The sequence below is a fragment of the Monodon monoceros genome, unplaced genomic scaffold, assembly GCF_005190385.1.
Source record: "Monodon monoceros isolate NGI ecotype Baffin Bay Population unplaced genomic scaffold, NGI_Narwhal_1 Super_Scaffold_22, whole genome shotgun sequence".
In the NCBI taxonomy this organism is placed as follows: domain Eukaryota; kingdom Metazoa; phylum Chordata; class Mammalia; order Artiodactyla; family Monodontidae; genus Monodon; species Monodon monoceros.
Window position 1 is genome coordinate 86,293,032 of NW_021703779.1, and position 21,918 is coordinate 86,314,949.

General features: G+C 38.9%; 1 protein-coding gene and 1 long non-coding RNA gene across 2 annotated transcripts in view; one reads left to right on the top strand and one right to left on the bottom strand.

The window, feature by feature from the left end:
- NXF3 (nuclear RNA export factor 3) overlaps positions 1-21,918 on the bottom strand; it is a 1,139,741-nt gene that overhangs the window by 439,102 nt on the left and 678,721 nt on the right. The window lies entirely within an intron of this gene.
- The window catches only part of LOC114905733, a 336,532-nt gene that overhangs the window by 48,207 nt on the left and 266,407 nt on the right, over positions 1-21,918 (top strand). The gene's annotated exons all lie outside the window — the stretch shown is intronic.

A 21,918-nucleotide genomic window follows, 5' to 3' on the forward strand; every position in this document is an offset into this window, starting at 1 on the left:
CTGGGCGTCTTACCGGTTCCCTCTCAAAGTTAAGCTCGCTGGAAAAGACTTGGATTGGTGCAGCTCAGGTCACGTGACCCTCTATCACTCAATCTACTCTGTACCGGGAGGAGGGGCCGGATTCCCGACCCCACCCAGAGGGACCGAGGGGAGAGAGCCTTATGCGTGACAGGGTTCTTCTCAGATGCCAGTGCCACCCTCTGACATCTCCTTGTCAAAGTGTCTCTCCTTGTCGCCTGGGCACCGCCTGGCCAGGGTTTCTGCCAGGCCGGGTCTCAAACCTAGAGAACTGACGTCCAAATTGATAGTCTACACAACAGAGGGTGTGAACTTAAAAATGAGTGGCGGGCTTCCCTGGTGGCGCAGTGGTTGAGAGTCCGCCTGCCGATGCAGGGGACATGGGTTCATTCCCTGGTCCGGGAAGACCCCACGTGCCGTGGAGCGGCTGGGCGTGTGAGCCATGGCCGCTGAGCCTGCGCATCCCGAGCCTGTGCTCCGCAACGGGAGAGGCCATGACAGTGAGAGGCCCGTGTAGCGCAAAAAAAAAAAAAAAAAAAAAGAAAAGAAAAAGAAAAAACACGAGTGGCCAATGATGACATAAAGCCATCAGACTTTAGTTTCCCTGGGGCTCTGCTATATTAAACGAGCAGTCGAGTCCCCACCAAAGCATAGGAAAAATGTATTCTTGCCTCTGTGCAGTAAAGCCAGCATAGCATTTACACTGATATTTGACAAAAGCAACGTAATGGAGAAAACTGCCGCCCACTAATAACTCTCCTATCAATTGCAAGAATAGCTAATAGTATTTGTTTCCAACACTCTCCCTGGACTCCTGCTTCCACTTCTTCCCTGTCTGCTTCCTTTTCTGGTCCCAATTGTTTACCACCTTTTGGACTACAATACACTTTATTCATATGCAATTTTGTAAATTGGCCATCTCCCTTGGTGGAAAAATATAAATTCCAGGAGGGCAGGAACCTTTGTTGGTTTGTTCATTAACATATCCTAAGTGCCTATAGTAATGCCTGGTTCACTGGATACTTGAATATTTGTTGAATGAATTTTTCTCCAGCCACACTAGCCTCTTTTCTGTGCCTCTAACCCTAACTCACCAAACATGTTCCCCTACAATTATATGTTTTCCTGTAACAGCCTGCCCCAGATAGCCCTATAACCACCTTCCTTACTAAACTCACATCTCTGTCAACTTATCAGACAAGGCTTACTTTTCTTCATGACACTTAGCATTTGATCATCGCTTTTCTGGGTTGTTTCCTTTGTTTGTTCGTTTGTTTTCTTTTTTGTTTTTATTTTGCTTTAGTTTACTTTTGTTTTTTTCTGTTTTCTTTCTTCAACACTTTTTCTTTTCTTTTTGAATTTTAATTTTAGTTTATTTTTGGCTGCGTTGGGTCTTTGTTGGTGCGCGTGGGCTCTCTCAAGTTGCAGCCAGTGGGGACTACTCTTCATTGCAGTGCACAGGTTTCTCATTGCGGTGGCTTCTCTTGTTGCGGAGCACAGGCTCTAGGTGCGCGGGCTTCAGTAGCTGTGGCACACGGGCTCAGTAATTTTGGCTCACGCACTCCAGAGCACAGGCTCAGTAGTTGTGTCACATGGGTTTAGTTGCTCCGTGGCTGTGGGATATTCCCAGACCAGGGCTCGAACCTGTGTGCCCTGCATTGGCAGGCAGATTCTTAACCCCTGTGCCACCAGGGAAGACCAACATTTTTTCTTACACTCTAATTGAAGATAAAGAAGTAGACCAGCCACAGCCATTTTAATTTTTGCAGTACAATGTCATCTGTCAGTAGATGGGGTAATGGCATCCAATGTCTTAAGACTGGATCCCTGGTTTTACGGCTTTACCACTTAGTGGTACCACAAGCTACATGACCTTGGCCAGGCACATCAACTCTTCCAAGATTTCATTATCCATATTCAAAAGGAGAATGGCAATTTTTTTGAATTTTATTTATTTATTGATTGATTTTCAGCAGGTTCTTATTACTTATCTATTTTATACATATTAGTGTATACATGTCAATCCCAATCTCCCAATTCATCCCAGCACCATCCACAACCCACCCGCCCGCACTTTCTCCCCTTGGTGTCCACACATTTGTTCTCTATATCTGTGTCTCCATTTCTGCTTTGCAAACCAGTGCATCTGCACTATTTTTCTAGATTACACATATATGTGTTATTCTACGATATTTGTTTTTCTTTTTCTGACTTAATTCAGTCTGTATGACAGTCTCTAGGCCCACACACATCTCTATAAATGACCCAATTTTTTTTCTTTTTATGGCTGAGTAATATTCCATTGTATATATGTACCACATCTTCTTTATCCATTCATCTGATGATGGGCATTTACGTTGCTTCCATGACCTGGCTATTGTAAATAGTGCTGCATTTGTCTGTGTGTGTCTTTTTGAATTATGGTTTTCTCTGGGTATATACCCAGTAGTAGGATTGCTGGGTCATATGGTAGTTCTATTTGTAGTTTTTTAAGGAACCTCCATACTACTCTCCCTAGTGGCTATACCAATTTACATTCCCACCAACAGTGCAAGAGGGTTCCCTTTTCTCCACACTGTCTCCAGCATTTGTTGTTTGTAGATTTTCTGATGATGCCCATTCTAACTGGTGTGAGGTGATACCTCATTGTAGTTTTGATTTGCATTTCTCTAATAATTAGTGATGTTCAGCAGCTTTTCATGTGCCTGTTGGCCATCTGTATGTCTTCTTTGGAGAAATGTCTATTTAGGTCTTCTGCCCAGGTTTTAATTGGGTTTTCTTTTTTTTAATATTGAGCTGCATGTGCTGTTTATATATACTGGAGATAGCTCCTTTGTCCGTTGATTCGCTTGCAAATACTCTCTCCCATTCTGAGGGTTGTCTTTTTGTTTTTTTTATAGTTTCCTTTGCTGTGCAAAAGCTTTTAAGTTTCATTAGGTCCCATTTGTTTATTTTTGTTTTTACTTCCATTACTCTAGGAGGTGGATAAAAAAGATCTTGCTGTGATTTATGTCAAAGAGTGTTCTTCCGAAGTTTTCCTTTAAGAGTTTTATAGTGTCCGGTCTTACATTTAGATCTCTAATCCATTTTGAGTTTATTTTTGTGTATGGTGTTAGGGAGTCTTCTAATCTCATTCTTTTACCTGTAGCTGTCCAGTTTTCCCAGCACCACTTATTGAAGAGACTGTCTTTTCTCCATTGTATATCCTTGCCTCCTTTGGCATACATTAGTCAACCATAGGTGCATGGGTTTATTTCTGGGCTTTCTACCCTGTTCCATCGATCTGTATTTCTGTTTTTGTGCCAATATCAGATTGTCTTGACTACTGTAGATTTGTAGTATAGCCTGAAGTCAAGGAGTCTGCTTCCTCCAACTCTGTTTTTTTCCCTCAGGATTGCACTGGCTATTCAGGGTCTTTTGTGTCTCCATATAACTTTTAAGACATTTTGTTCTAGTTCTGTAAAAAATGCCTTTAGTAATTTGTTAGGGATTGCACTGAATCTGTAGATTGCTTTGGGTAGTATAGTCATTTTCACAATGTTGATTCTTCCAGTCCAATAACATGGTACATCTCTCCATCTGTTTTTGTCATCTTTGATTTCTTTCATCAGTGTCTTATAGTTTTCTGAGCCCAGGTTTTTTACCTCCTTAGGTAGGTTATTCCTAGTTATTTTATTCTTTTGGTTGCAGTGGTAAATGGGAGTGTTTCCTTACTTTCTCTTTCTAATCTTTTGTTGTTAGTGTATAGGAATGCAAGAGATTTCTGTGCATTAATTTTGTATCCTGCTATTTTACCAAATTCATTGATTAGCTCCGGTAGATTTCTGGTAGCATCTTTACGATTATCTATGAATAGTATCATGTCATCTGCAGACAGTGATAGTTTTACTTCTTCTTTTCCAATTTAAGTTCCATTTATTTCTTTTCTTTCTCTGATTGCCGTGGCTAGGACTTCCAAAACTATGTTGAATAATAGTGGTGAGAGTGGACATCCTTGTCTTCTTCCTGATCTTAGAGGAAATGCTTTCAGTTTTTCACCATTGAGAATGATGTTTGCTGTGGGTTTGTCGTATATGGTCTTTATTATGTTGAGGTAGTTTCCCTCTATGCCCACTTTCTGGAGAATTTTTATCATAAATGGGTGTTGAATTTGGTTGAAATCTCTTTCTGCCTCTATTGAGATTATCATACAGTTTTTATCCTTCAATTTGTTAATATGGTGTATCACATTGATTGATTTACATATATTGAAGAATCCTTGCATTCCTGGTATAAATCCCACTTGATCCTGGTGTATGATCCTTTTGATGTGTTGGTGGATTCTGTTTGCTAGTATTTTGTTGAGGATTTTTGCATCTATATTTATCAGTGATATTGGTCTGTAATTTTCTTTTTTTCGTAGTGGCTTTTTCTGGTTCTGGTATCAGGGTGATGGTGGCCTAGTAGAATGACTTTGGGAGTGTTCCTTCCTTTGCAATTTTTTGGAAGAGTTTGACAAGGATGGGTGTTAGCTCTTCTCTAAATGTTTGATAGAAGTCACCTCTGAAACCATCAGGTCCTGGACTTTTGTTTTTTGGAAGATTTTTAATCACAGTTTCAACTTTATTACTTCTGATTGGTCTGTTCATATTTTCTATTTCTTCCTGTTCAGTCTTGGAAGGTTATACCTTTCTAAGAATTTGTCCATTTCTTCCGGGTTGTCCATTTTATTGACATATAGTTGCTTGTAGTAGTCTCTTATGATCCTTTGTATTTCTGCTGTGTCTGTTGTACCTTCTCCTTTTTCATTTCTAATTTTACTGATTTGAGTCCTCTCCCTCTTTTTCTTGATGAGTCTGGCTAAAGGTTTATCAGTTTTGATAATCTTCTGAAAGAACCAGCTTTTAGTTTCATTGACCTTTGCTATTCTCTTCTTTGTTTCTTTTTCATTTATTTGTGCTCTGGTCTTTACGAATTCTTTCCTTCTACTAACTTGGGGTTTGTTTGTTCTTCTTTCTCTAGTTCCTTTAGGTGTAAGGTTAGATTGCTTACTTGGGATTTTTCTGGTTTCCTGAGGTAGGATTGTTATTGCTATTAACTTCATTCTTAGAATTGCTTTTGCTGCATCCCATAGGTTTGGGGTCGTCATGCTTTCATTGCCATTTTTTTAACATCTTTATTGGAGTATAATTTCTTTACAGTGGTGTGTTAGTTTCTGCTTTATAACAAAGTGACTCAACTATACATATTCATATATCCCCATATCTCCTCCTTCCCTCTTGTGTTCATTGTCATTTGTCTCTAGGTATTTTTCGATTTCCTCTTTGATTTCATCTTGATCTCTTGGTTATTTTGTAACATATTGTTTAGGCTCCAGGAGTTTGTGTTTTTTACGTTTTTTTCCTATAATTTATTTTTAGTCTCATAGCTTTGGGGTCCGAAAAGCTTCTTGATATGATTTCAATTTTCTTAAATTTACTGAGGCTTGACTTGTGACACAAGGTGTGATCTATCCTGGAGAATGCTCCGTGTGCACTTGCGAAGAAAGTGTAACCTGCTGTTTTTGGATGGAATGTCCTATAAATATCAATTAAAGCTATCCGGTCTATTGTGTCATTTAAAGCTTGTGTTTCCTTGTTAATTTTCTGTCTGGATGATCTGTCCATTGCTCTAAGTGAGGTGTTAAAGTCCCCCACTATTATTGCATTACTGTCAATTTCCCTGTTTATAGCTGTTATCATTTGCTTTATGTATTGAGGTGCTCCTATGTTGGGTGCATATATATTTATAATTTTTATACCTTTTTCTTGGATTGATCCCTTGATCGTTATGTAGTGTCCTTCCTTGTCTCTTGTAACATTCTTTATTTTAAAGTCTATTTTGTCTTGTATGAGTATTGCTACTCCAGCTTTCTTTCGATTTCCATTTACATGGAATATCTTTTTTCTATCCCCTCACTTTCATTCTGTATGTGTCCCTAGTTCTGAAGTGGGTCTCTTGTAGACAGCATATATATGGGTCTTGCTTTTGTATCCATTCAGCAAGCCCATGTCTTTTGGTTGGAGCATTTATCCATTCACATTTAAGATAATTATCAATATGTATGTTCCTATTACCATTTTCTTAATTGTTTTGGGTTTGTTTTTGTTGGTCCTTTTCTTCTCTTGTGTTTCCCACTTAGAGAAGTTCCTTTAGCATTTGTTGTAGAGCTGGTTTGGTGGTGGTGAATTCTGTTAGCTTTTGCTTGCCTGTAAAGCTTTTGATTTCTCTGTCAAATCTATCCTTGCTGGGTAGAGTAATCTTGGTTTAAGGTTCTTCCCTTTCATCACTTTAAATGTACCATGCCACTCCCTTCTGGCTTGTAGAATTTCTGTTGAGAAATCAGATGTTAACCTCTGCAAGTTCCCGTGTATGTTGTCATTTTTCCTTTGTTGCTTTTAATGATTTTTCTTTGCCTTTAATTTTTGTCCATTTGATTACTATGTGCCTTTGTGTGTTTCTCCTTGGGTTTATCCTGCCTCGTACTCTCTGTGCTGCCTGGACTGGGTGGCTATTTCCTTTCCCATGTTAGGGAATTTTTCGACTATAATCTCTTCATATATTTTCTTGGGTCCTTTCTCTCTCTCTTCTCCTTCTGGGACTCCTATAATGCAAATGTTGGTGCATTTATTGTTGTCCCAGATGTCTCTTAAGCTGTCTTCATTTGTTTTCATTCTTTTTTCTTTATTCTGTTCCACAACAGTGAATTCCACCATTCTGTCTTCCAGGTCCCTTATCTGTTCTTCCACCTCAGTTATTCTGCTGTTGGTTCCTTCTAGTGTATTTTACATTTCAGTTATTGTATTGTTCATCTCTGTTTGTTTGTTCTTTAATTCATCTATGTCTTTGTGAAAGATGTCTTGCATCTTCTCGATCTTTGCCTCCATTCTTTTTCTGAGGTCCTGGATCATATTCACTATCATTATTCTGAATTCTTTTTCTGGAAGGTTGCCTATCTCCACTTCATTTAGTTGTTTTTCTGGGGTTTTATCTTGTTCCTTCATTTGGTACAAAGTCCTCTGCCTTTTCATTTTGTCTATCTTTCTGTGAATGTGGTTTTTCTTCCACAGCCTGCAGGAATGTAGTTCTTGCTTCTGCTGTCTGCCCTCTGGTGGATGAGGCTATCCAAGAGTGGCAATTGATGTGACTTCTTAAGACTGTTGATTGTGTTCCATTCAGATAATGCATATATAGGGCTTAGCAGAACACTTGACAGTGATGGTAAATGGATAATTATTATCATTATCATTGACTTATGTTATCAGAATTGAGCATCAAGAGATCTAGGGTTCTTCCTAGTCTCTATTGCTTAAAAATATATCTCGCAATTTCCAAGAAGTTACTTTAAACCACACTGTGCTTTAGATTGTGCTTCAGTCCAAGGGAATAATAACCCCTGTCAATACTATTTACCATAAGTGGTTTAAGGAAAATGTAATGATTTAATGAATCTAAAACCCAGTATCACTTTTTTAATGGGTAATCACCAGTTGAAGTGCTTAGGGTGTCCAGAAAATTTTCTAAAGATCCCCAGGCAAGGATAATGAAAAGCCAGTTCTCCCTCCATCAAAGGAAAAGACATTAGCCCAGCCTAATGTCAGGTTCTGCCCAGACCATCCTGAAGAGAAAACAACTGATAGGTTGAATTGGTGCGCCACTTATACAGACAGCAACTGGGCAGGGTGCAATGATAATGCACTTAACATCTTCCTCTAGGTCGACCATTGCTGGGTGAAGATCAAGAATAGCAGAAACTTTTCAAAAGAAGAATTTTAAGGTAATATTTTCCTTCTCATACCCCTACAAGAATCTTGAAAACAGGCTTCTCATATTTTTAATTTGCAAAGGATGTAATTTCTGGTATATTGTAGATATACCTGATGAATATGTTTTAGATATCCTTTTTCCAAATCTTGGCACTACAAGTATAGTTCACTCAGTTTATGGAAAATGTTTAGCATATGACTGAACAATTGGAAATATAGTTCTCACTGAAAAAATTTCAAATATGAAGAGAATTACCATTTATAAGTAAAAGTCTGACTTCATTTGTCAATTTCAGTAAATGTGTAAATGACACTCTATTATATCTTCCTTCTGAATACCAAATCTAATATTAATTGGTGGATAGTAAGATAGAAAGCAAGGTAGAAGAAGCCCACTTTGTGATCTCAGAACTATCTCCCAGGATCCATGCAGTTTCAATAAGAGATACACTATTTTTGAGTTCTATAGTTTCCACTTGTTTCTTTCTTTTAAATCCCACTTCTTTGCTGAGATTTTCATTTGTTTTAAGAGAATCTGTAACTGCTTCATAATTACTTTAGGATGGTCACTTCAAAATTCTTGTCATTATTCCAACATTATTCACTTCAGCGTTGGCATCTGTAGGTTGTGTTTTATTATTCAAGATGTGATTTTCTTGATTCTTGGTATTTTGATCTCTATCATAACCTTGGCATTTTGAATACCACATTATCAGACTCTGGACCCTATTTATCTTTATTTTTTGCGTGATATTTTGGTGTAACACAGAGTGGTATGGGTTATATGTTCAGATTCCTGTTCTGATTCCACCCTAGCAAAAGTGGATTACTCTGTCACACTGCCTCAGTGGTAGCTGAACTCCCACCCCAGCCCTGCCTACATTTCCAATGAACGAGAGACACCAATTCACAACATTTTGTTGCCTCAGAATGGGAGTATAAGCTCAGTTCCCCTCTGGGCATTGGTGACACTATGGAAGGGGGATGGGAATGGCAGACTGAATAATTTGTGGCTGCCTGCAGGGCTGGGGGAAGAAGCTTGGCTAGCTTGCCACTGGTCTCTGAGACTTCAAGGGAAAAAGAGGGAAAGCTGAGTGTGAAGCAACCCTGCCTCCCACTACCAGGTTTTGTCTTGATGATGGGTGGAGGAGAGGCTCAGCTCTCAAAAGGGCCCAGCACACAAAGAAAGGTGAGGGAGAAAGTGGAGTGTTGAGTAGTCCCACCTGAAACCACCTCATTAATGCCAGGTGGATGTGGAGGTTCAGCTAACCACTGGCATCACTGACACCAGAAATGGGGATAATGGAATGCTTACTAGTCCCAATCTGCACTGCCTCCTTCAGTGTCATTGTTGTTGAATGGGGGTGGAGCCTTAGGTTGCTGATGGACCCCTCTGACATTACCCTGATGGGTGAATTGAATGGTCATCACCTGCTTCAGAGAGGCAGGGTAGCAGATTAGCCCCCAACCCCAGCCTCTGAAACCTCAGGGGTTGGGGTAAAGTTTTTCCATTGGTGTTTGTCTGGAGAGGAGGTGCATTATTACCAAACAGGTCTTCTGTGTTTAGACCACACTTTTCATGATCCTTTGGCTAGAGGAGTAGACTTTTCTTAGAGCTTTGTGTGTATCATTGTTGGTGGTTCTGAGTTGGAGGCTTCTGCAGTGCCCTGGGATATTTTGGAGGAAATAAGAAAACTGAGGGAACTTTACTCTTGTGTCCTTGTTCAAGTCCCAAGGACAGTAAGCAGTTCGTCTTCTGCTTTCTACCCTTTACATTTTCCTTTGCTTTTCTGCTATGCTATAGCCACGTTGTTGTTATTATGTTCTCAAGCTTAGCTGGCACTGGAAGTTTCAAGGAAATTGATTTTTAATCAGTATTTTTTTATGTGAACCATTTTTAAAGTCTTTATTGAATTTGTTACAATATTGCTTCTGTTTTATGCTTTTGGGTTTTTTGTCTGCAAGGCATGTGGGATCTTAGCTCCCCGACCAGGGACCAAACCCGCCCCCCCTGCATTGGAAGGCAAAGTCTTAACCACTGGACCATGAGGGAAGTCCCTAATCATTATATTTTGATGATTCTGGTGAGCTTACCAGAATCTGCTCATCTTTTGATCACCCACTGGATTGGAGAGCAGTTCCTCAATAAGAAAATGTAACATCAAGCTTGCCTTTGCAGTCCTTTGCTTCTCCTTGAACTTCCTGTTGCCTGAGCTGCCATGGCCCGTGATGGGCTCTTCCTGAAATGTGGCAGATCAAATTCATTTTCTGTGTTTTCAGGTTTCCAAGTATGATGCTCATTTAACTCTCTAAGTTATACATTATTTTTTAAATATGTTTCTCTGAGTAGTAAAGCAATACTAGTTGCAAACCACTGAGTCTTGCTTATTCAAAAGTTTTCTTTACCAGTGGGAGTCTAAAAGATATGGTCTGTTTTGCCGATGGAATTCATGAATGAAAATGTCAGCTACAGAGAAGAGACTGGTAAACTTTTCTTTCAGTTTAGAGACTGGTGTCCTAGTCTTGATAACTAGGTTCAAGACTGGAAGCCTGTGAAACCTTCAAAATGTGGGAAAGAGTATTATGGTTTTTTGTTTAATGAATTCCACGGGTTGGGAAGGGGGTCATGAAATTCTCGAGTGAGTGTGAAAGAATGGCGAGAATATTATATGAAGAACACATAAAGTTCCTATATGAATGAGTAAAAAGGCCAAGTATCCATTCTCTGTCATCTCCTTGTAATGATTTTTTTTTCCTGCAGAACTTGTTTGCATATGTATTTGTGTCTGATTTAGCATTAGACTCATTGGTCAGGTTGTGGAGCTGAAGCTGTGAGCTCTCTGTCTGTGAATCTGTAAATGAAAAGCTTTTCTTCCTAAGATTGTGAGGGTTTAATATTTTTTATACTAAAAAGGATTTAATAAGTCTGATTATTTTCTTAAAATTATCATATCTTAGTTTGTTTGGCTTACTGCATCTGAAAAATGCTTAAATAGTTTTAATAAAAAGAAATACGATAAGTCCCAGAGAAGAAACTAATCTTCCACTACTTTCAATTTGCTGGCCTTTCAATATACGATCAATATACAGAAGTCACTTGTCTTTCCACACACTTGCAATGAGCAATCTAAATTGAAATTTAGAAAACATTTCCTTTTACAATGGTATCAAAAAAATAAAATACTTATGAGTTAATGTAACAAAAAAATTACAGAATCCACATCTGAAAAATACAAAATATTGTTGAAAGTTATTAAACAAGATCTAAATAAATGGGAAAATATCCCATGATCGTGGATCAGAACACAATATTATTAGGATGGCAATAATCTCCAAATTGATCTACAGATATAATGCAATGTCTGTCAGAAACACAGCAGATTGCTTTGTAGAATTTAACAAGCTGACTTTTAAATGCATACATATGGAATTGCAAGGAACTCAGATTAGTCAAAACAAACTTGAAAAAGGATAAAGCAAGAGGACTCCCAGTTCTCTATTTCAAGGCTTACCACAAAGCAATGGTAATCAAGATACTGTGATACTGGCACAGGGATATACATACAGCTTAACAGAATAGAATGGAGAGTCCAGAAACAACACCAAGCATCTTTGGTTAAGCAATTTTTGACAAGGGTTTCAAGGCCATTCAATGGGAAATAAGAATAGCCTTTTCTGCAAATGCTGCTGGGACAACTAGAGAGCCACATGCAAAAGAATGGAGCTGGAACTTTAATCTCACATGATATACAAAAATTAACACCAAATGGATCAAAAAACTAAATGTGAGATCTAAATCCATAAAATCCTTAGAAGAAAATATAGTGGTAAATCTTGATGACCTTGGATTTTGCAAAGAATTATTAGACATGTCAACAAAAGCATGAGCAAGAAAATATAGACATTAGGGACTTTATCAAAAGTGAGACTTTTCTTCAAAGGACATCATCCAGAAAGTGAAAATAGCACCCACATAATTGAGGGAAATATTTGTAAATCATATATCTGATAAGAGACTTGTATCCTTAATATATAAGGAACACTTACAACTCACTAATAATAAGACAACTAACCCAATTTTTAAAACTGGGCAAGTGATCTTAATAGACATTTCTCCAAGCAACATATAAAAATGCGCAATGAGATACTCAACATCATTAGTCATTGGGGAAATTCAAATCAAAACCACAATGAGATACCACTTCAAACCCACTAAGGTAGCTGGAATGAAAAAGGCAGGTAACACCGAACATTAGTGAGGATATGGAGAAATCAGAACCCTCATACACTCCTGGTGGGAATGTAAAATGGCACAGCCACTTTGTAAAACAGTCTACAATTTCCTGAAATGAACGAACAGAGTTACCATACAACCCAATAATTCCACTCTAGGTATATATCCAAGAGAAATGAAAACATATATTCACACAAAAATTAGTGGGAAGCAGCCGCATATCACAGGGAGATCAGCTCGGTGCTATGTGACCACCTAGAAGGGTGGGATAGGGAGGGTGGGAGGGAGGGAGACGCAAGAGGGAAGAGATATGGGACCATATATATATGTATAACTGATTCATTTTGTTATAAAGCAGAAACTAACACACCATTGTAAAGCAATTATACTCCAATAAAGATGTTAAGAAAATTACAGAGTAAAGTTTATAGCAGCATTATTCATAATGGCCCAAAGTGGAAACAATCCAATTGCCCATCACCTGACTGACAGTTAAACAAAGTGAGGTATATCCACACTACAGACTATTATTCAGAAATGAAAAGGAGTGATTTACTGATATATCCTACAACATGGATCAACATTGAAAATATATACTAAGTGAAAGAAGCCAGTCACAAAAGGCCACATATTATATAATTTCATTCACGTAAAATGTCCAAAATAGGCAAATCTTTAAAGACAAAGTAGATTATTAGTTGCTTAAGGCTTAAGGGATAGGAGTATAAGTGGTGACAACTCAAGGGTTCGGTGTGTCTTTTTGAAGTGATGAAAACGTTCTAAAATTGACTATGGTGGTGGTGGCTGTGAATATCCTAAAGACAACTGAATTGTATAGTTTGGGTGAATTGTATGATATGTGAATTATATCTCACTAAAGCAGTCAAATACACAAACAAAACAAAAAAAACCCCAAGAGACATAAATCTATATATTTCAAACTTAAAATATATTTCAAATAGACAATTTTTATAAGCCTATATCTGTTAAAGAAATTGAATCAATAACTAATAACTTTTTAAAACAGAAAGCATCAACCCAGATGGCTTAATTGGTTATTTATACCAATACATTTATGTAAGAAATTAGAATAAGTCTCTATAATCTCTTCCAGAAGATAGAAGCAGAGAGAGTACTTCCTAACTCAGTCTATGAGGCCAACATTAAGCCAACACAAAAACCAGACAATCACCGTTACAAAAATAGAAATCTACAGACCAATACTTCTCATGAAGATAGATGCAAAAATCCTCAACAACATGTTAGCAAATAGAATCTTACAATATATTTAAAAATTATACACCATGACGATGTGGGATTCATTACAAGTATGTAAGGTTGATTCAACATTTGAAAATCAATTAATGTAATCCTTCAAATCAACAGCATAAAGAAGAAAGCTCCCATGCTTATATTAATGATGCAGAAGAAGTATTTGACACAATCCAATACCCACTAATGATAAAAGCTGTCAACAGACTGAGAATAGGGTGTAATTTCCTCAACTTAAAGGGCTTGAGGACAGGTTCAGAGGTCACCAATGTTAGTAAGAGACAATGATGAATGTAGGCAGTCACTGGCTATCAACTTGGGGAAACAATTCCTATGGCACTGTCCGAAAACAAAAATAGAAAGAAGTAATTAACAGTTCAGGGTTGTGAAGCCTCTCTCTCTCTGCCTCTCCATCTTTCTCTCCTTCCTCTCCTTCCCCTGGGTAGCTCCCACCCAGACTACCCAGACTCCCTTCTCCAGTGGCACAAGGGCCAGCATTTCAAACCCATGCTGCAGGGCTTTCTTACACCCTCTTCCTTCCTCTAGGGCCCCACTGAAGGCTGTGGAGAGAAGAGGGAATGAGGTGGGAGCTCAGGGCTCTGCTACCTCACTGGGGGTCCAGCACTCTGACAAGACCTGGACACCCCCCAGGGATGGCCCAGGATGCTGGGGCAGAGAGGAGAGTGAGGTGGGGCTCAGGAGGCAGGGAGGGAGATGGAGGGGGATGAAGACAGAAAGGGAGTGAAGGTAGGAGGGGAGAGATGAGAGAGACATAGGGGTACAGAGACAAGGGAGAGAGAGAAAACAAAGGGAAGGGAAAGAAGCTCTCCCGTGGTGGGTGTCAGTGAAGAAGAGGAAAGAAAGGGGAAATGGTGCCTCTGCTGCAGCCCTTCCCTTCACCTGCCCCTGAATGGCCCTGGTGTCCCAGGTAGGAATGGAAAATATGCACAATTTGGGCTGGCGACCTATTGGATGCTGGTTGAAACTTTGTCACCTATGTGAGCTCAACCAGACTTGGGCATGGAAAACAGAGCAGTCATGGGGGCAGACCTTCACCAGAAGGAGGAAAGGGTCAGGTCCCAGGTCAGCATGGGGCTGAGGATCTGTGGCCCCCTCTTATGATCACCGTCCTCTCTCCTGATGGCCCCTTCACCTGTCTGAGTTGGTTCTTTATCTGAGCGCTCATACCTGTCTCAGGATGCCCAGGGTTCCTGTGAAGGACCAGGCAGGATGATGTGACATATGCAGGGAGGGAGGAGAAGTGCTCCTGAGAGACCTGTCCTGCTGTCTTTTCTACCACCTCTGCCCTCTGCCTTCCACTCCTGCCTCAGGAAGCCCTCTGCTCACTGGGGGGGGGGGGGCCCACGTCTGGCCCCTTGACTCAAAGAACACTGCTTTTTCCCAAGGGGGGCCCAGCTCCTGGAATTTGGCCAGAGAAATGAATGTCATGATGGTAGCTAAATAGAACCTCAGACCTTAGCCTGGGGAAGTAAAGCCCCCATGCCAACCTAGGATTGAAAGGGAGACCCTTTAGGAGCAAGGCAAGGAGCGCCCCTCTCAGACAGAGGAGGAAACCTCTATGTCTGTATGGATTAGGCAGGCCTGCCTCAATATTAGACTGCAAGAAGGACTGCAGAACCTCCAGCCCCCATACTGTCAACTTGAGGCAAACTGAGGTACTGGTGAGGAGTTGCTCCATCTTCTTAGCAGGAGTTTCCTCCTTTGCCTTTAGACAATCTCCCTGGTCCTTCTGTAGTCAGCCTGTTCCGTGTTGTCACTTCTCTGAACCTGCCCTTAGAAGACTGAGAATATTAACTCCTAGTAATGAAAAGGACAGCTCATCAACTTTTCCTGGCTCCAGCAAAGTACCTAGCATTTCTACATAAGACTAGTACAACTCCTTCTGAGCTACCTCACCTATATATTCTCTGTACTTTGCCAAAGTACTCACTGTGATCTCAAACCACCTCCCTGAAGTTCCATCCTCCCAATTCTACATCTCTTTCTTTGGAGGAATTATTCCTCTCCACATGTTAACATAGATATGGTCTTGATAATGCCTTTGGTTCATTGAAAAGAATTTTCCTGAGATGAGGCCGTAGGCTCAGAGCTGGTATTATGGTATGGGGTAGAACAGATGGGATAGAGGGCAGATTTGTCTCCCTGACCCTAAATAGTAACCATCACTCTAATTCTTCTTTCATCACTCTAAACCCTTGAACTTGGGCAGCAACAAACTGTTCGCGCTGGATGGCCTGTCTCCCATTATACAGACGGTCCCCATAGTAAAGATCCTGAACCTCTGCCAAACTGAGGTGAGAAGAGGGAGCCAGATCAAAGTTGCATTGAGAGTGGAGGTGGGTAGTGGTCCTCACAGTGATGACAGGAGGAAGGTGAGGGTACCTGTGGGGGAGGGTGGGGATTTGGGAAGTGGAGAGAAGGAAGGAGTTCATGAATTCTAAGAAAGTCCTCTACACATGTTCACTCCACTGATACCACCACTATAATAAAGCAATTAATTAATCCTTGTATTCCTCAGACTGCCAAGATGGAGAAAGGAGAAGAATGAAAGAGTTAAATGTTTGGCCATCTGCTTGCTGACACATTGCACTCATACTGACTACACAGGGGACCATTTGGAAATCACTCATTGCTGTGTCTCCATCTTGCTCCTGGTAGGATGAAAGATGTATACCAAAACTGTTGTGTTCAGGACAATTGCCATACCTCCCTGGGTAAACATCCTCGGATTTGCTCTTCTTTGAAATGAACTAACTTGGTCATTGTAATCTGATTTGGGAACAATACATCAATGCTCCAAATGCCAGAACAAAGTCCTAGGAAAATATCATAAGCAATGAAGCAAAATCACTGACTTTTATAATCTAAAAAGAAGTATTTCACAGCTCTAAAAACGTTGGAAACCTCACTATGGTTTTATTTCCTGGGATATGAGAGATTGGGAGGATCCACAGCCCAGGAGAAAGCAAGCACAGTTGGAAGGACTTCGGCTGAGGGACTAATCTATGATGTTAGTTTGGGCTCTGTGTTTTTCATGCTGGGTCACCTGGGAATATTCATTTAACATCTCTAAACCTTACCTCCCTTTAATACGCTAGGGGCATCATAAAATATGCCCTGAATGTTTGGTGCTGTGGTTCAAAGGTCAAAGGTAAATTTTCTACTTGAAAGAAGAATTAGAAAAATGAAAAAGAGGTCTGAAGAAAATATACAGAATGTAACATGAAGAGACAGAATGATGGAAAGTACCAAAAGAGAGTGGGTGAGAGTTAAAGGGAATATGGTGAATAAATCTAATACATGTTTAATTAGAGTCCAAGAAAGAAAGAGTGGAGAATTATTTGAAGAGATTATGATTGAGAAATATTCAAAGTAACCAAAGACATCAAACTGTTATAACCATATTAATAAGAGAAAAATACATTAAAAAATATTACTGTAGAAGAGTACTTCAGGTGCCAAATTCAGAGCAAGACATGTTTGAAGAGTCCTTGGTTTTGGTAGGATGACTTTGATTCATTCTACCAAATAATATTCCTGAACTGAAGAGACTGCGGTTCATTTCCACAACTAGTCTTAGTGCTCCAGCTGTGTATCAGACATGAGCCTCTGAGGTGGGAGAGCCGAGTTCAGGACATTGGTCCACCAGAGACCTCCTGGCCCCATGCAATATCAAATGGTGAAAGATCTCTCAGATATCTCCACCTCAATGCTAAGACGCAGCACTACTCAATGACCAGCAAGCTACAGTGATGGACTCCCTAAGTGAAACAACTAGCAAGACAGGAACATAAACCACCAATTAGCAGAGAGGCTGCTTAAAATCATATTAAGGTCACAGACACCCCATAACACACCACCAGACACGGTCCTGCTCACCAAAAAGACAAGATCCAGCCTCATGTACCAGAACACAGGCACCATTCTCCTCCACCAGGAAGCCTACACAACCCACTAAACCAACCTTACCCACTGGGGGCAGATACCAAAAACAATGGGAACTATGAACCAGCAGCCTGCAGAAAGGAGACTCCAAACACAAAGAGTTAAGCAAAATGATAAGACAGAGAAACACACAACAGATGAAGGAACAAGGTAAAACAAATGAAGAGGAAATAGGCAGTATACCTGAAAAAGAATTCAGAGTTATGATAGTAAAGATGATACAAAATCTTGAAAATAGAATGGAGAAAATACAAGAAACGTTTAACAAGGACCTAGAAGAATGAAAGAGCAAACAAACAATGATGAATAACACAATAAACAAAATTTAAAATTCTCTAGAAGGAATCAATAGCAGAATAACTGAGGCAGAAGAACGGACAAGTGAACAGGAAGATAAAATAGTGGAAATAACTACTGCAGAGCAGAATAAAGAAAAAGAATGAAAAGAATTGAGGACAGTCTCAGGGACCTTTGGGACAACATTAAATGCACCAACATTTGAATTATAGGGGTGCCAGAAGAAAAAGAGAAAAAGAAAGAGACTGAGAAAGTATTTGAACAGATTATGGTCAAAAACTTCCCTAATATGGGAAAGGAAATAGTTAATCAAGTCCAGGAAGCACAGAGAGTCCCATACAGAATAAATCCAAGGAGAAACACGCCAAAACACATATTAATCAAACTGTCAAAAATTAAATACAAAGAACAAATATTAAAAGCAGCAAGGGAAAAACAACAAGTAATAGATAAGTGAATAGCCATAAGTTTAACAGCTGATCTTTCAACAGAAACTCTGAAAGACAGAAGGGACTGGCAGGACATATTTAAAGGGATGAAAGAAAAAACCTACAACCAAGATTATTCTAACCAGCAAGGATCTCATTCAGATTTGACGGAGAAATTAAAAGCTCTACAGACAAGGAAAAGCTAAGAGAATTCAGCACAACCAAGCCAGCTTTACAACAAATGCTAAAGGAACTTCTCTAGTCAGGAAACAAAAGAGAAGGAAAACACCTACAATAATAAACCCAAAACAATTAAGAAAATGGGAATAGGAACATACATATTGATAATTACCTTAAATGTAAATGGATTAAATGCTCCCACCAAAAGACACAGATTGGCTGAATGGATACAAAAACAAGGCCCATATATATGCTGTCTACAAGAGACCCACTTCAGACCTAGAGACAAGTACACACTGAAAGTAAGGGGATGGAAAAATATATTCTGTGCAAATGGAAACCAAAAGAAAGCTGGAGTAGCAATTCTCATATCAGACAAAATAGACTTTAAAACAAACACTATTAAAAGAGACAAAGAAGGACACTAGATAATGATCAAGGGATCAATCCAAGAAGAAAATAAAACAATTGTAAATATTTATGAACCCAACATAGGACCATCTCAATACATAAGGCAAATACTAACAGCCATAAAAGGGGAAATCGACAGTAACACAATCATAGTAGGGGACTTTAACACCCCACTTTCACCAATGGACAGATCATCCAAAATGAAAATAAATAAGAAAACACAGGCTTTAAATGATACATTAAAAAAAGATGGACTTAACTGATATTTACAGGACATTCCATCCAAAAACAACAGAATACACATTCTTCTCAAGTGCTTATGGAACATTCTCCAGGAGAGATCATATCTAGGGTCATAATCAAGCCATGGTAAATTTAAGAAAATTGAAATCAATGAAGTATCTTTTCCGACCACAACGCTATGAGACTACATATCAATTAGAGGAAAAAAATCTGTAAGAAATACAAACATATGGAGGATAAAAAACACACTAACCAAGAAATCACTGAAGATACCAAACAGGAAATCAAAAAATACATAGAAACAAATGACAATGAAAACACAACGACCAAAACACTATGGGATGCAGCAAAAGCAGTTCTAAGAGGGAAGTTTATATCTTTACAAGCCTACCTTAAGAAACAAGAAACATCTCTAATAAACAACCTAACCTTACACCAAAAGCAATTACAGAAAGAAGAATAAAAAAGCCCCAAAGTTATCAGAAGGAAAGAAACCATAAAGATCACATCAGAAAGAAATGGAAAGTAAATGAAGGAAACGATAACAAAGATCAATAAAACTAAAAGCTGGTTCTTTCAGAAGATAAACAAAATTGATAAACCATTAGCGAACTTATCAACAAAATAAGGGACAAGGCTCAAATCAATAGAATTAGAAATGAAAAAGGAGAACTAACAACTGACACTGCAGAAATACAAAGGATCATCAGAGATTACTACAAGCAAATATATGCCAATAAAATGGATGACCTGGAAGAAATGGAAAAATTCTTAGAAATGCACAACCTTCTGAGACTAAACCAGGAAGAAATAGAAAATATGAACAGACCAATCACAAGCACTGAAATTGAAACTGTGGTTAAAAATCTTCCAACAAACAAAAGCCCAGGAACAGATGGCTTCACAGGCGAATTCTATCAAACATTTCGAGACAAGCTAACACCTATACTTCTCAAACTCTTCCAAAATATAGCAGAGGGAGGAACACTCCCAACTCACTCACCACAATGACAACAAAAACAGACAAATATGTCACAAGGAAAAAAAACTACAGGCCACTATCACTGATGAACATAGATGCAAAAATCCTCAACAAAATACTAGCAAACAGAATCCAACAGCACATTAAAAGGCTCATACATTATGATCAAGTGGGGTTTATCCCAGGAATGCAAGGATTCTTCCATATATGCAAATCAATCAACGTGATACACCAATTTAACAGACTGAAGGGGAAAAACCATATGATCATCTCAATAGATGCAGAGAAAGCTTTTGACAAAATTTAACACCGATTTATAAAAAAAAGCCCTCCAAAAAGTAGGCATAGAGGGAACTTTATTCAACATAATAAAGGCCATATAAGACAAATGCACAGCCAACATCATCCTCAATAGTGAAAAATTGAAACCATTTCCACTAAGATCAGGAACAAGACAAGGTTGCCCACTCTCACCACTATTATTCAACATAGCTATGGAAGTTTTAGCCAAAACAATCAGAGAAGAAAAAGAAATAAACAGAATCCAAATTGGAAAAGAAGTAGTAAAGATGTCACTGTTTGCAGATGACATGATACTATACATAGAGAATTCTAAAGATGCTACCAGAAAACTACTAGAGGTAATCAATGAATTTGCTAAAGTATCAGGATACAAAATGAATGCTCAGAAATCTCTTGCATTCCTATACACTAATGATGAAAATCTGAAAGCTAAATTAAGCAAACACTCCCATTTACCATTGCAACAAAAAGAATAAAATATCTAGGAATAAACCTACCTAGGAGACAAAAGACCTGTATGCAGAACATTATAAGACACTGATGAAAGAAATTAAAGATGATACAAATAGATAGAGAGATATACCATGTCCTTGGATTGGAAGAATCAACACTGTGAAAATGACTCTACTACCCAAAGCAATCTACAGATTCAAAGCAATCCCTATAAAACTACCACTGGCATTTTCCACAGAACTAGAACAAAAGATTTCACAATTTGTATGGAAACACAAAAGACCCCAAATAGCCAAAGCAATCTTGAGAAAGAAAAAGAGAGCTGGAGGAATCAGGCTCCCTGACTTCAGACTATACTACAAAGCTACAGTAAACAAGACAGTCTGGTACTGGCACAAAAAGGAAATATACATCAATGGAACAGGATAGAAAGCCCAGAGATAAACCCATGCACATATGGTTACTGTATCTTTGATAAAGGAGGCAAGAATATACAGTGGAGAAAAGACAGCCTCTTCAATAAGTGGTGCTGGGAAAACTGGACAGGTACATGTAAAAATATGAGATTAGAACACTCTCTAACACCACACACAAAAATAAGCTCAAAATGGATTAAAGACCTAAATGTAAGGCCAGAAACTATCGAACTCTTAGAGGAAAACATAGGCAGAACACTCTATGACATAAATCACAGCAAGATCCTTTTTGACCCACCTCCTAGAGAAATGGAAATAAAAACAAAAATAAACAAATGGGACCTAATGAAACTTCAAAGCTTTTGCACAGCAAAGGAAACCATAAACAAGACCAAAAGACAACCCTCAGAATGGGAGAAAATATTTGCAAATGAAGCAACTGACAAAGGATTAATCTCCAAAGTATACAAGCAGCTCAGACAGCTCAATATTAAAAAAACAAACAACCCAGTGCAAAAATGGGCAGAAAACCTAAATAGACATTTCTCCAAAGAAGATATACAGATTGCCAACAAAGACATGAAAGAATGCTCAATGTCATTAATCATTAGAGAAATGCAAATCAAAACTACAATGAGATATCATCTCACACCAGTCAGAATGGCCATCATCAAAAAATCTAGAAACAATAAATGCTGGAGAGGGTGTGGAGAAAAGGGAACACTCTTGCACTGCTGGTGGGAATGTGAATTGGTACAGCCACTATGGAGAACAGTATGGAGGTTCCTTAAAAAACTACAAATAGAACTACCATATGACCCAGCAATCCCACTACTGGGCATATACCCTGAGAAAACCATAATTCAAAAAGAGTCATGTACCAAAATGTTCATTGCAGCTCTATTTACAATAGCCAGGACATGGAAGCAAC